Source organism: Malaya genurostris, chromosome 1, assembly GCF_030247185.1.
Source record: "Malaya genurostris strain Urasoe2022 chromosome 1, Malgen_1.1, whole genome shotgun sequence".
NCBI lineage: Eukaryota > Metazoa > Arthropoda > Insecta > Diptera > Culicidae > Malaya > Malaya genurostris.
In genome coordinates this window covers 69,678,748-69,694,085 of record NC_080570.1, presented here as the reverse complement: position 1 = coordinate 69,694,085, position 15,338 = coordinate 69,678,748, and the positions used below count along the sequence as shown (strand labels likewise).

Below are 15,338 nucleotides of genomic sequence, written 5' to 3'. Positions count from 1 at the left end.
CTGGGCAGAAGTAAGCAAAATAAAATCCCATGACCGAAAAAACCACAATAATCATAATTTTATTCAGAACGTTGATTTTGCCATTATTCGCTCGAAACGATAAATGAACGAATGTGGAATGAAATGAGCACTTCGAGGAAGATCCAAGAGACGTGAAAACCACGTAGATGATATTAGAGAAGGGATGGGAACTCGATTGCGAGTTTGGGTTTTTATTACAAAAAAGAAAAACGATCGATACGTTTTAAATTCGTCAAACACGCCAAAATGTACTTTTAGTATGCAAAATACATAACGTTCTAAGTGAATTGTGAGTTGCAGTGTGTGTGTGTGTGTTTTTTTTTTCAATATGCTGCGAAGACTACAATCTAATCTAAACGACAACTTGCGATTATCGAGAAGATTGATTTTATCGTCAGCTTGCGTCGAATGATACTCAATCATGAACTAACAAACGGCTGACGGATGTGATGATGATTTTGCACTTAGTACAGGCAGGCTGGAAAAAGGCTATCTCATCGAAGCTCACATAAGAATGAATGGGTCTGACACAGCGCAATGACAATCAGCAGCCAGCCTAGTGTAATCGTGCTAATGTGCGATGATGAGTTAAACGGTTAAACGCGAAGGCTCCACGAAGGTCGTTTCAAATCGCTCTGCCCGCTTGCTCGGACTGGTGGTGACTGACTTAAACTCTAGATGGCGCATGGATGGCACAGAGAGCCGATCCAAGCCACGGTTTGTGCTAGGCTATTGTGCGAACTCAAAACATGCGATCTTCTCGTCAAGGTCGGGAGTCATTAAACCCTTTCGGGGTGGTATTCTTGATATCTATTTTTTTTTGTTTTGAGGAAACAAAGAAAAGTAATAACGCGCTGCGCTAGACAATGCGGGTATAGACCAACTTCGCGAAGATGATTCTGTAGAATGGAAAAAGGTGTAATTTATACCTTTTTCGACGGAAGTCCATAATGAAATACGGACTTAATAGAATGGAAATAATAAGGCATAGATACAATTTTGAGATTTACCATTGCAACGGTCTCTTGAGTTAATCCAAGAACACGTTTGAATGACTGATTTCATTCATGTTCGAGTTTGCTTGAATTCGCAGATATTTTTTATCGCACGAAATATTGAAAGAATATCAAAACTTTTTCATTCATTGTCCGTGAAGCTTACTCATTTTTCCATTTTGATATGAATTACGTAATCATTCACTCAACAGTTCAATAAAAACGTGTTTAATCCACCTAGCAGTGAGATGATACCTTTTTTTACCAATCTGCATGTGTTTTTTGCATGAATATTCTTCGGTGTTTAAGTTTTCATGACATTATTTTAATGACCGTCGTTTTAAGCGACAATTTGAGATTTTAATCACTCATTACTCTGTAATGTCGAAACTGCAAATCGGATCGAATTTAAATCTAGAAGTGTGATAATCGATTAAACATGCCATGATATGTAAGTTCCACTTTAGAGTTTACGGTAATTAAGGGTAATTCCAGAGCCGGTATTCTGGAACCAGCATAACCAAAACCGATTCGTATGGCCATATGACGAATAAATTACAACAGTTTTGAGTCCAACTTTGAAGCTTTTCGGGATTGTCATCTTCTATATCGGTTTGAATTTTAAAAATTCATCATCATGTAATTCGAGAACCGGAAGTCATAATTGGATAAAATTAATTAATTTTGTATATAAGTTTATTTTAATTTGAATTTTTGTTTCTGATATTTGATTAGGCTTTTTTTGAGAAAACGATTGAGCTTTGAGAAACGATTTTATACTGGAACGGGAATTCTAAAATCGGTATGGCCGAAGTCAGAGAAATTCTCCTGAATAGCTGTATAGTTTACATTTGTTTCAAAATATTTGAAAATCAGTGCAGACATCTTTGAGAAATCATAGCACGAATTAATTTTTTAGGTGCCTTCTGAATCGACAAAAAGTTAATTTTTTTTATCGGCTATCCAAATCTGCTAACCTGATAAACCTGATTAATTTATGTGGAATAGACATTTTTATACCAATCACCCTGTATCCCCGAAACCGGATGTTGGATCTGGCTGAAGAGCAAAATGTTTTATAAAATCTTGAAACTTTTCATTTGAATCTTAGATGATTCTTAGAATTCATTTGAATCTTAGATCGGTTCAGCCATCTACGAGTAGAATGAGTTACACAATTTTGATTTCGTTTCATATATCATCCTGTAGTTCCGGAACCAGAGGTCGGAACCAAACATAATTCAGGAACTTTGTTTGGGAGCATACGACTTTTCGTATGAATCTGAATTTGTAGAAAAGAAATTTTCCGAGAAAATTGAGTGAAATTATTTGTCACACACGCATTTGCTGATCTCGACGAACTGATTCGAATGGTATAGGATGTTATGTTCTTCCAGCATTTATTGCTGTAAGTAGTTTAAAACAATATAATTAAAAAAAATCTGCCATCATCTGGTTTATATATGTCATATTCGAACGATTATGTTGCCAAAAACGAGCCGTGCTAAAATCGGTCCGAGGCTAAATGTCATGGAAAAGGATGCTGTACACAGTCTTTTTGGTACTTAGAAACAATTGTATGTCACAGTATAAAAAATCGTGTTTTTCGTTGCTCCCAAGCATTTCTTTGTCATATAGCGCTTAAAACTCCTACTGCTGGAATAGGGGGAAAAGTCGTTTACACAAAAATTTCGATATCTCCGTTAAAAATGGACGGATTTTAACAATCTATGGCTTGTTGGATAGCTATTACCATGCGGAATCTAAGTCTAAAAACGTATTCTGTTTTCAAGGTCAATTGTGACAGATACTGTCAAAAAACTGAAAATTTTGACATAAAACTTCGTATAACTCAAAAAGTAAACATCCGATCTCAAAACCATTCAATAGCATTTAGGGTGACGGGGAGACCTTTCATTTGCGACTAGTTTGATCAAAATCGGTCCAGCCATCTCTGAGATCTCGACCTCTTAGTTGACAACACACATACAGACACACACACATACACACACACACAGACATTTGCTCAGTTGGTCGAGCTGAATCGATTGGTATATGTAAAAAAAAAAAAAATTTCGAAAGTTTGAGCGAATTCTATACCTATTTTTTATATATATAAAAAAAGGTAAAAAAACGGCAAAGCTCTAGCCGCGTCTAAAGAAACGATACAAAAATATCAAAAAACATATTTGTAGAGTTGTTGATGTGGGAACTAGGCAACCAAAACTGAAAATGAATTGCGTTAAGATATTTCGTTTTCTCTTAAGAAACCTAGACCTAGAGGGTAGTTGGGGTTCGTACTAAACATCAATGATGTGAGCAAACCCGATATAAATATCAGGTTGAAAACTTACTCCAATTGTTTGACAACAATTAGGGTTGAAACTGGGTTTGGTTCGACATAAAGTGGAAACGACAGTAAATAGTTATTAATTAATTACTTTTATTTAAAAAACAATCAATCAATTTGGTTATTCAATTGTGATTGAAAATATTTAAACCGTAATTTATGATCTGTTGTCGAAATGTACACCGTCGAAAAGGCAGCAATGCTGTCGATTGTTCATAATTTACAAACAATCCAGTTTGCTTGGATGCAGGCAAATAGGTAATTTCAATTACAGTGGAGTTTCATATAACGCGAAATTCCCTGTTACCAAGTTCTCTACAATGTAGACCTTGACTTCCCAAAATTGAGTTCTTTGAAAACTTGCTTGATACTGGCACTTCTCACACATATTGAGCTTTAGCTTGAGAAGGCGGGTGTGAATAAATATAATATTATTTTAGAAGTCACTAACACATGGATCAATAAATCCCGAGACTAAAGCAGGGATGGCGCTCGTAGTAAACCAGTAACAACGTCTTTCTAGAGTACTAAGTCGTCGGTACTAACCTTTGCTTGAAACGGGTCAAAATTTTAAGACGATCCGACCAGAAACAGCTGAGTTATCGAGGTTGGAGTAAAGTCGTTTTGTAGTTTGTTTATAAAATGGAAAAACCCGAGTTTCGTGTTTTGATAAAACATTGTTTTTTAATGGGTAAAAACACCGTGCAAGCGAAACAATGGATTGAAAAATGTTATCCGGACTCTTGTCCATCAAAAGCAACGATTTGTCGGTGGTTCGCCGAGTTTGAACGTGGTCGTACCGACACAAATGACGCGGAACGCTCGGGTAGACCTGTGGAAGCCGTTACACCGGAAAATGTGAGTGAAGTGACAAAAATTATAAGTGTATTTACTATCCTTCATGAAAAATCGAGCATGAAAAGGTTTTTTCCAAGTGGGTGCCGCGATTGCTTTCGATGGAACAAAAACAGCAACGAGTCATCTTGCCACAAGTCGATGAAAACAATGGCGAAATTGAACGAATTGGGCTTTGATCTGCTTCTTCACCTCCCATACTCGCCAGATTTAGCCTCCAGTGACTACTGGCTCTTTGCTGATCTTAAAAAAATGCTCCAGGGAAAAAGATTTGGCTCAAATGAGGAGGTCATCGCTGAAACTGAAGCTTATTTTGAAGCGAAAGATAAATTTTTTTATAAACATGGTATTGAAAAATTGGAAAAACGTTGGAACCATTGTATCACCCTGAAAGGTGATTATGTTGATGAATAAAAAAAAATTTTGCAAAAAAATTGTTTCCATTGTTAGTCTCGGGACTTATTGATCCATGTGTTAGAATATGGTTGAAAGACTTCGCGTACGTTTTGATTATTATTTCCGCTACAATATTTCTGTTCTTTTAAAAATGTGAATAGTAATAGTTAAGAAAACTGTAAAACGAAGAGGAAATCTAGTAACTTTAAGTAGGAAAAGTAAAACTCCTGTAGTCTTCACCTTTTACGATATGGTAACGGAAACCCAGTGGATCTATAAGAATTGTTTGACAATTCTTACACAAATTGACTTAAACTTTTGAACTTTAGGGATGTCTTGGAGCTCTAAACCAACATTTTGAATGCTACTTTGCTGTAAATCGATCAGTATTCAGAATGCTTACTAATCCCAAAAAGTATTATCAATGAAAAACCCAACGTTAATAATATAAGGTTATACTTGATTTCGACTGGGGTGATAATCGTGGAAAGGCCTTTTTCAAGGAGAATCAATATCATTTAGAGTCAAAATGTCGATGTCTGACGCTACGTTCTCTGGTCTATTTTAGAACATGCTTTAAGATATATTGACTGCATAACAATTACGCATGAATTACGTACAGTTTGTTAGCATGAATTACGTACAGTGTCACAACTACTTAATTTAACGACTGTTCTGAAGCTTTCATCATGGTGATCAAAAAAACAATGAGCTTATCAACGTTATTAAGAGATATTATCGTTGAAAAACTCAGTACAGTGCTCTATAGAGTGTAGTAGTATTGGTGTTCATCGGAGAGTTGCAATTTCTTATCGTATTTGATGGATTTGATAGAATGGCAATGCTGGAGATCGCAAAGATCGATCTTTGATCTTCGTTTTCTCCAATGCAGGTCTTTGATTTTCATCTCTCGCGTAATGCGATAAAACGCTTATTCAACGATTCCTTAACTATCCAGTAAATATCTCGTCTTTCAATGAAGCTGCTCTGTAATGCTGTAATATTGTGTCATCAACTAGTTATAGGGTTAGTGGTTTAGCTTTAACTGTTAGTTTTAATTGTTAGTTTTAAACGTAAATGTATCTGTTGGATCATTGAAATCTGTTGATACAAAAGATGAGGAGGTTTTGTGTCTGCTGGAAAGAGAGATTGCTATATTCCACCTCCATCGGACTTTTCCCTGCTCCCCAAAATAAAATAAACAAAATAAAATAAATAAAAAAAATAAATACATAAAACGCAAAATTGTGAATGAGTTCTGTTTTGTCTTTCTCTATAGAAAGGTGTTAGAATTGCTGGAAAACCGACTTTCGAACGGAGCCTCGGAGACCCATAGTGTTATATACCATTCAACTCAGTTCCACGAGATCGGAAATAGTCTGTGTGCGTGCACTTTTCGAAGATATTTTTACCGCTCAGTTTTCTCAGAGATGGTGGAACTGATTTTAACAAACTTAAGCTCGTTTGAAAGCTACTGTCGGGCCATTGATCAAGTTCGAAGATCAAAGAGGGCATTTTGGCTAGCAGGGGTTCATTATAAGACTTTCCCCTACACTTTTTCTGCACAGATACCACTGGTGTAGCACTCATCATAAGTTTGGTGTAGCTCAGCGCAATGGAATCGTTTATTGTAGTCAATGGTTACTGTTTATGTTTTCGTCATTTTTGTTCGTTTATTCATGCCATGGTGTAGCACTGCACCGGTGTAGTGCAAATTAAAAACGAAAACGCCATTAGATTAGCATCACTCTTCTCATACAAATAGGCAACGCAAATGTCAAACGCTTGGTTGAAAAAATGATGCCTACTATGTGACATAAACACTGAAGTATGCTTTTGTGAACCACTCAAATCAATCTGAATTGATTGGTGTCCAAGCCAAAATTAGTGTCCGATTTTTTTTTCATAAAATGATAAAAAATTCATGAGACTGTTTCGAAGAAGAGAAAGGCATTATCACACCACTAGGTGGATTAAGAAGGGTTTTTTCTTTTTGTCTTGATATTTCTTTATCTGCGTGTGGTCGTAAATTTTCCGTCAATTTAAAAAATGATTAATATTTAATCAATGATCACTGAGTCTGGTTTTCAGTTGATTGGTTGTCAATCCAATGTATGAATTTTTACAATTATTGCAGGGAATGCCATAGATGACGTTGGATTGTTTTAATGGATCAACAGGATCTTTAATCGGCCGGAGTAATGATTGTATCGTTTTAATCGGTCTATGGCCCAGTTTTATGGTTTGGAAGTCCGGTTTTAGTGTTTTTATAATTTGTTTGCTAAGAATGAGTATGAATGGGATGGATCTATATCGAATTTGTTGTTGCAAATTATTGGTTAATATTACGTGGAACACGGAAACATCGAATACAACATACCAGTGTACATGGAGGATAGATGTCATAGATGTACGTCCTTCATCCACTACCGTCGAATTCATTCAGTACGTAGAAATTATTTCCATCGAAAAAAAAGTGGAAGAAGTTTTTCCCCAGTATCCTCAATGGCGTACGGTTGTTACCCATGCGATGAAAGTAACTATAGCTTCTTATGTTACTTTTGGTTAGGACACACGATTTTCATGTATTGGGAGTACAACGTTCGTTCCGTTTTCAAAAGATGGCTCTGGCTGCTATGAATATTAAACAGTAACAGTCTATTCGCACTATTCCGGGACGGGACCATCCGGGAGTGTTCATATTAATTTGAGTCTTTAAAAAAACCTTGTTTTTCACTGTGTTAGTTATAAGTAATTTTATGTTAACTAAGCAGTATTTGCGAGAAGTTTTAGTTTTCTGTTTTAGGTGGAAAAAAGTACATCTAAAACGCATCAAATGCTTGTGGATGTTTATGGTGATAATGCTCCAACTGTAAAATCAGGTTCCGGCGTCTCAAGAATGGAGATTTCAGCTTTGAAGACAGGTCTCTTTCTTGACAACCAAAAACAAAATCGAAGAGAAACAGTTGGAGGTATTACTCGATGAAGATCCGCATCAAACGCAATCATTGGAAGTGACTCAACAAGCAGTTTCCATACGATTAAAATCCATGGGTATGATTCAAATGTAAAGCAGTTGGGTGCCTTATGAACTGAAACCAAGACAGATTGAAAGCTGATTCAAAGGCAACAAAAAGAGTTTTTTTACATCGAATTGTGACTGGGGATGCAAAATGGATGTTCTATGATAACACTAAGAAGAAAAAATACTACGCTTTGCCCGGTATTCATGGTCCAAGGTCATGTTCTGCATCTGGTGGTACCAAAAAGGTGTTGTATAGTATGAGATGCTACAACCAAAAAGCAAAGTCCTGGCATTACATTCCTTTTGTGGAATTTGACCTTTCTGTTTCAACAGACTTCGCAGCCGATTCTTAGTGTACAGAATCATTGCATGGCTAGTACTATGGATCCTACTGACACTAAGAATCCTTCCAGGTCGGGGCTCGAACATACGACAACTGGCTTGTAAGACCAGCGCCCTGTGCATTAAACCACCAACCCGGGCAGATGCTACAACCAGGGAATACTATAACGGGCGATTGTTGTAGTCTACAATTGATGCGTTTGAGCCGAGTACTAAGAAAAGAACGGCTGGAATACACGCAAAAACATTCGCCTGCATAGCAACGCTCGACCTCATGTCGCAAAAGTCGTGAAAAAATATTTTGAAACGCTCAGGTGGGACATTTTGCCGAACACGTCGTATTCTCTTGACATTGCTCCTTCTGATTACTGGTTGTTCCGATGGATGGAAGCACGATCTAACAGGTCATCGGCTTACTTTTTTCGCAGAAATCAAAAATTGGCTTCAAACTTGGCTATATTTTTCATGATCCGTATTGATGAAATTCAAATGCAGAGCTCGTTATCGCTTTGAATAATTTAAAATTTCGCGCCCGAAATATACACTAAAGTATACTTTTTCACAGTAAATATTTCATTAAATTTTCTTTTTTTTTATTGCAGGTTATCTCTGTCAACCCTCTACACTAATAAGGTAAGGTACATTCATTGTTACTAAAATAGACAAGTGGTTTGAAGGCGTTTGAATTTCTATAATCAGAAAAAATGACATTTTTCTCACCAAATCTTTTACTCATATTTTCTTCAATATATGGTTAAAAATAGCTCCTTTGCTCGTAGCTTAAAAATTTCACTAGTGGGAAGCTCGCGTTGATTAATTTTTTTGTGGTAAAAGATGGCATTTTCAGTCATTTATTACTTTTAAAATATTCATTTCACGTTATAGCCAACATGTTTAATACAATCAACAAAAATGATCGTACCCGTTCTCAGTAAAAGTAATTTTTTTACACACATTGATCACTGATGATCGTTATCTGCAATATATATGTGCCCAAATTTATGTTCACAAAAATGACGTATAGAAGAAATTCATGATGAAAAAATTAATGGAACCGTTCGTTTTATCTTCTTATGAAATCATGACTATTAACATCTTCATGTATATGTATTTATGTATTTCTTTTTGTATATCAATTTGAACCGTCCGAATCAAGTGATAAGTAATGTCCAATCCAATACGGGGTTTGTGTTAAGACATAAAGCAGTCTTTAACTTAATTTTATACACATCATTACTAATGAGCAACAGACAGAGAGAACATTTGAAAATGCATGAAAAAGCGAAAATTAAAACTTTTGCGAAAAAGTATCGTCCAAAGGAAGGATTCGCACCTTAACCCTGCAGTCGGGTTCGGACCATTTGGTCCAAAAATCGATAGTTATTTAATGATATTTCTTGAACAGTTGCATATATCGATTTCAAATTTCAGCTATGGTTTATTTTTTTGTAAAAGATGATAAATCAAAAATTTGAGTTAAAAAGTTTAATTATTTTTCGATAAAAATAAAAAGTTACATAAAAAAGGTTCGAGGACCATTTGGTCCATAGTATATTTTTCATTGATTTCGCTATAATGAAACTTTTTTTTTTTTGATTGCTTGGAAATTTCGATCACTACAAAGTCAAAGTCAAAGTCCTGGCTTTACATTCCTTTTGTGGAATTTGTCCTTTCTATTTCAACAGACTTCGCAGCCTACATCACTCTATCACTACACGCCAAGCAAATCATGTGACGATTATTCTTGCAAACAAATTTATTACAAAAAGCACATTTTATGTCAGTTTTACTATTACAACAACCGCAATGGCCACGTTTTCGGCCGATTTGTGAGGAAGTCGGTGAGTGACTTGCTATATTCGAGCGAACAGTCAATGGAGAATCGGAACGGGATAAAATCGAGCTGGAAGAGGCCATTGATAGCGCTGATGTTGATCGAATATGTGTTAGTAAATCATTTGAAGCTTGTAATCTTGGCGCTCCCGTACGCCGTTTCATATATTCATCGGCCAAAGCAAGTGCGAGTTGTCGAAGAAATGTTGGACGTTTTTTACTTGTATCTCCTGTATACCATGATGGATCGATTTCAGAATATATTATATAGGCGTTCAATGCAGAAACATCTAAAATATTCGCAAATACTACGTTTGGCCACCGATTTGTTTTGCGCTTGACACTGAAGTAGCCTATCATTTGGTCGACCGTATCCACCCCACCTAATGAAAGACAATGAATGACAAGGATATAGTTGGCCAAAAATTAACAAAAACTCAAACCTTTTGTTGCATTGTAATAAGACACGATCTTAGGCTTCTTTTTTTCTCCAGCGTTATCAACATCAGGTGTATTGTGCATCGTACTCAGCAATACGGTTCCTTTATTTTTATGACTGATGTACGAGACTAATGTCGTTGTTTTATTGAAAGCAAATGTAGAAGAGTATAGCGGTTTCTTTTTAAAATCAAGTAATATGGCAGGAATAAATGTTTTATTCTTTCGAACTGTGCCGACCAATGTCATTTTTTTTTGCAACAGTTGTTCTCCGAGCTCTAAAGTTGTGAAAAAATTATCACATGTAACATTTTGTCCCTGCAATCCATCAACCAAATCCAATACAACACGTTGGCCTTGATTGCGTTCTGGATTTGCATTAGCTTCTTTTCCAAGATATGGTTGTATTTTCCAAACATATCCCGTTTTCGAATCAACTGCTAGCCAAAATTTCAAGCCATATTTGGCCGGTTTTGATGGCATAAATTGTCGGAAAGAACATCTTCCTCTATACGCCAACAATTGTTCATCGATTGTCACGTTTTCATGACAATTGTAAAACATTGGAAGGAGTTCTTCCCAGCGGTTCCACAAATCACGAATTGGTGCAAATTTGTCACTACTTTTCATTTGTCTTCGGCTCATCACATCATCGAATCGTAGTGCTCTATTGATCATTTGAAATGTGTCTTCGGACATAATCGCACGGAACAGTGGACGACCAAACATTTTATCGTACATTCCATGTATATCTTCATCTTTGCCACTGTCAATGTACAAACAAAGATATGAAAAATAAAATGTTTATTGAGAATCAAATAAAAATATAGTACGTACCGACTGACACCCGCAAGAATCAGAATGGAAAAAAATGCATGCAATGTGACTTCATCAATATCCCTCCATTTATCATCAAATTTGTTTCGACCATACTTATTTGTGTTCTCAATAATTAGTCTCTCCATTGTCGTTGGAAAAAATAAAGTGAACGAAGACAAAATATCACAGCATCTCGATACTGCAAATCTCGTTACACCTGGATGCGTTGTCATGATGTTATGTGCAGATGTTCCAATTGACTGCGGAAAAGGAGTTGCACTCCATTGCAATTGATTCTTCGAAACAAACATGGGATCGATAGACAAAGCAACAGTTTGGTTGCTTATATTGTTATCAATTTCTTTTTCAATTTCTGGATCCGAATCAGAATCAGAATTATTTTCATCGGAAATTGTCGGTAAAAATTCAACATCCGATAGATCCAAATCACTTTCTTCTTCTTCAGAATCACGGTTCAATTGAATTTCATTTTCACGATCAGCTATAGTTGTACTTCTTGTTGAATATCTTTTATAACTTGCCATCTTATCGGAAACAAAAATCACGTCAAGAAAAAACAAAACATGAACACAAACTGCCTAGCTGATCCGCAGCTGTCATATGTTGGCGCTCACTTTACACACAGACTCATTTGTTTACATTTGAAAAAGTTATTATTATCAATGTCAACGCGCGTTTCTGGCTGTGCGTGTGTGTTATTTGGGAATATTTGTGTTAGCGAATATATTTCGTGTAACAAAATTATATAAAAAGACAGTAACACAAAAAATACTAAACAGTATAGCGTTTGTTGTGTATTTTCTATGGAAAATACACAACGGACCAAATGGTCCACGAACCTTTTTAATGTAACTTTTTTTTAACCTGACTGCAGGGTTAACTCTTTTCCTTTCCGGAGAGACGATTGAGTTGTTTGCTCAAAAATCTGGTATTCTGCGGTGAATTGCTTTACGCAAACGTCTCATAACTCCCAAATAATACTTCTTGTTGACGATATTTCCGGATCAGAAAGTCGGATACGCATGAAATTCAGGAACTACGTATGGGACTACAGGACCATTCATTTGAATCTAAGTTTGTGAAAATCGGTCGCGCCATCTATGAGAAAAGTTAGAACACATATTTTCTTTTTTTGCACATTTTACCCCATAACTCCGGAACCGGAAGTCGGATCCAAATAATATTCTGGAATTTTTTATGGAACCTCAAGACCTTTCATTTGAGTCTTTGTGAAAATCGGTTCAGCCATCTCCGATAAAAGTTAGTGCAAAAAAACGTTACATACACACATACGCACATACACACACACACACATACACACACATACATTTTGCGTACTCGACGAACTGAGTCGAATGGTATATGACACTCGGCCCTCCGAGCCTCGGTTCAAAAGACGGTTTTCACAGTGATTGCATAACCTTTCTATATGAGAAAGGCAAAAATGTTTCGAGGATTGCACAAGCGCTGGCATAAGTGCGTTGCAGTCAATGGGAAATACTTTGAAAGGGATGATATCGGTTTTGATGAATAATCTTGTATTTTCAATTTAATAATGAATTCCGAAATTTTTTGATCTAATTAGTAATATTTGTATGAAAAATGACAGACTAACGTTTTCAATAAATGTTTTCTTATACTCTTTTACGAACAACGTCTGAAAAATAAAGCTGAAGAATTTGAGTTTAGAGTACTAATGAGTTCTAATGACATTCATACAAAATTTCTTGTCTAACCACTTCGGTTAGTCCACAGATAGAAAATTGACACATATTTTTCTATTCACATCCATTATTATTTAATTCATGAGAAAATGAACGAATTTTTAAGACAGGCGTAATCAATTTGAATATATATAAAACAAATATAATAATTTTACGATTAGAATTAGTTCCGCTTTTTTTAAGCGATGCCAAAAAGACATGAAAATATTTCGAGAACAAGCTATTCAGAAAACATCCTAATGCCACGCACTTCCTGAGTCGTTTTACACAAACAAAAAACATCAGTACAAGAATGATAAAAAAATCATGAATTGGATTTGATCTTCCGAGAAAAAAACATTAAAAAAGGTATAATTATAACAATAATAGATGTCAAATGCTCATTTTTGCGGAAACGAATGATGCCTCAATCGTAACAAAAAAGGTGTCTACTAGCGCTATAAATGTAGTACACAGCGATCAATGAACTGCTATCCTTCGGCCAGTAAAAACACATGAGATGATGTTCTCAGCATTATAAAACATGTGGAATCGAAATCATTTCGATAGAGTGTTATTAGTCGAAACTACTTCAAAAGTCTTGCAGTACAAAAATTACTAAATGGTGAAATTTAATTGTTAAAATTCAAACATCTAGCTATCAAAATACTGACAATAAAAAAAGATCTACTCCAATTTTTCAAATTCCTAATTTTTATTTTTAGGTCTAAAATCATAACAAAAAAAAAGAATTACATCATCCGTTCCCAATTTTGACTCTAGCATAACTTTTGAGAAGGGCCTGGGTAAAAATTCTTTTGATATTTTGAAAAACATACACTCAAGTCTCTTTCTGTATGGTTTGTTTTCTTACAAATTTTTGGAGACACACATGAGCAATTCCAGAAATGCTTAGCAGATCATCAGACTTGACCTTCTCCGATTTGGATGAAACTTTGTACATGGCTTCAGTATGGCAAACTATAAGTTTTGAACCGATTGAGAGGTTAATCCGACTCACGACTGATTTTTGAAAAGGGCGTATGTATTTTTGCATTTCACTAAAATTGCATTTTTCAAATCGTTGTAACTCGGAAACCGTTAATTGTACAAAAATGGCGTTCAGGAAGAATTTGTAGGGAATCGATTTTGCACTCTTAAAAAAATATTCACTAAAAAAAACAATTGATTTTTTTTCTCAATAATTACAAAATAATCCGAAAGAGTCAAATAAAAAAAACCTTAGTTTTAATTTTTTTATAATTTTTATTTTGAAGCTGTTATTAAAACCTACAGATTGATGATCCCATCCGTGCCTTCAGAAAAATGAAGAAGTTACAGCTAAAACAGTTTACGGGACTCGTTGTAATTCGGAAACCGTTCATCGTACAAAAATGGCGTCCAGGAAGAAGTTGTAGGGAATCAATAGGGCACTCTAAAAAAATACACTGAAAAAAAATTGATTTTCTTTTCTCAATAATTTCAAAATGAACCAAAAAAATTAGGGTTTCGATTTTTTTCGATCATTTTCATTTTAAAGCTCTTATCAAAACCTACAGATTGATGGCTATCCCATCCGTGCCTTTTGAAAAATGAAGAAATTACAGCTAAAACAATTTACAGATATATTCGAAATTTCAAGTTCTCGTTGAAATATAATCATTTAAACCGTAGAATTATTCTACAGGTTAAAGGCAATAAATTTGTTCATGATATCCTTTCTTCTAAAAGTAGCTGTTCTTGAGATACTTGGATATTAAATTATAACACCAGTTTTTATATTTCCATCAGTTGTTTATTTGCTTGCTATATCTATATTTATTACATGTACATGACAAATTCTTAATTATATTTAAGGTTTTATTTATGTCTGACGGAACTGCCTCGCAGTACAAAAACAGAAAAAAAATTGCAAGTCTCTGTAAATTTAAATCAATGTATAACATTGATGCTGAGTGGCATTTTTTGCAACTTTTCATGGTAAAGGACCATGTGATGCACTCGGGAGTTATTTAAAGCAAATGGCACGACGTGAAAGCTTGGCTAAACTACATGAACACCCAAACACAACTGCAAAACAATTATATGAATGGGGAGAGCAGATTCATGACCATGTCTTTTTGTTACGTATCACAAGAAGAATATGAACGGGGTGTGACCGAGTGGAGTAGTGTTTATAAGGATACCAAAATGATTCCAGGTACACAGAAATACCATTCTTTCGTTCCGATTTCAGAAACCACAATCGTCACAAGACTGTATTCGAATGGCGATGCACGTAGTACTCATACAATTTTCAAAAACTTAAAACTTTAAATATAATTAAGAATTATTCATCTACATCTAATAATTGTAGATATAGCACGCAAATAAACAATTCATAGAAATCTAAAATATGGTGTTATAAATAAATATCCTAGTATCTCAAGAACAGCTACTTTTAGAAGAAAGGATATCATGAACAAATTTATTGCCTTTAACCTGTAGAATAAAATTCTACTGTTTAAATGATTATCTTTCAACGAGAAATTGAAATTTCG

General features: G+C 35.2%; 1 protein-coding gene across 1 annotated transcript in view; it reads left to right on the top strand.

Annotated features, from left to right (window-relative positions):
• The window catches only part of LOC131440374 (uncharacterized protein DDB_G0283357-like), a 306,700-nt gene that overhangs the window by 37,079 nt on the left and 254,283 nt on the right, over positions 1-15,338 (top strand). Inside the window, exon 2 of the mRNA XM_058611630.1 lies at positions 8,587-8,617. The gene's annotated coding sequence lies outside the window, so the exon portion shown is untranslated. The remainder of the gene's footprint in view (positions 1-8,586; positions 8,618-15,338) is intronic.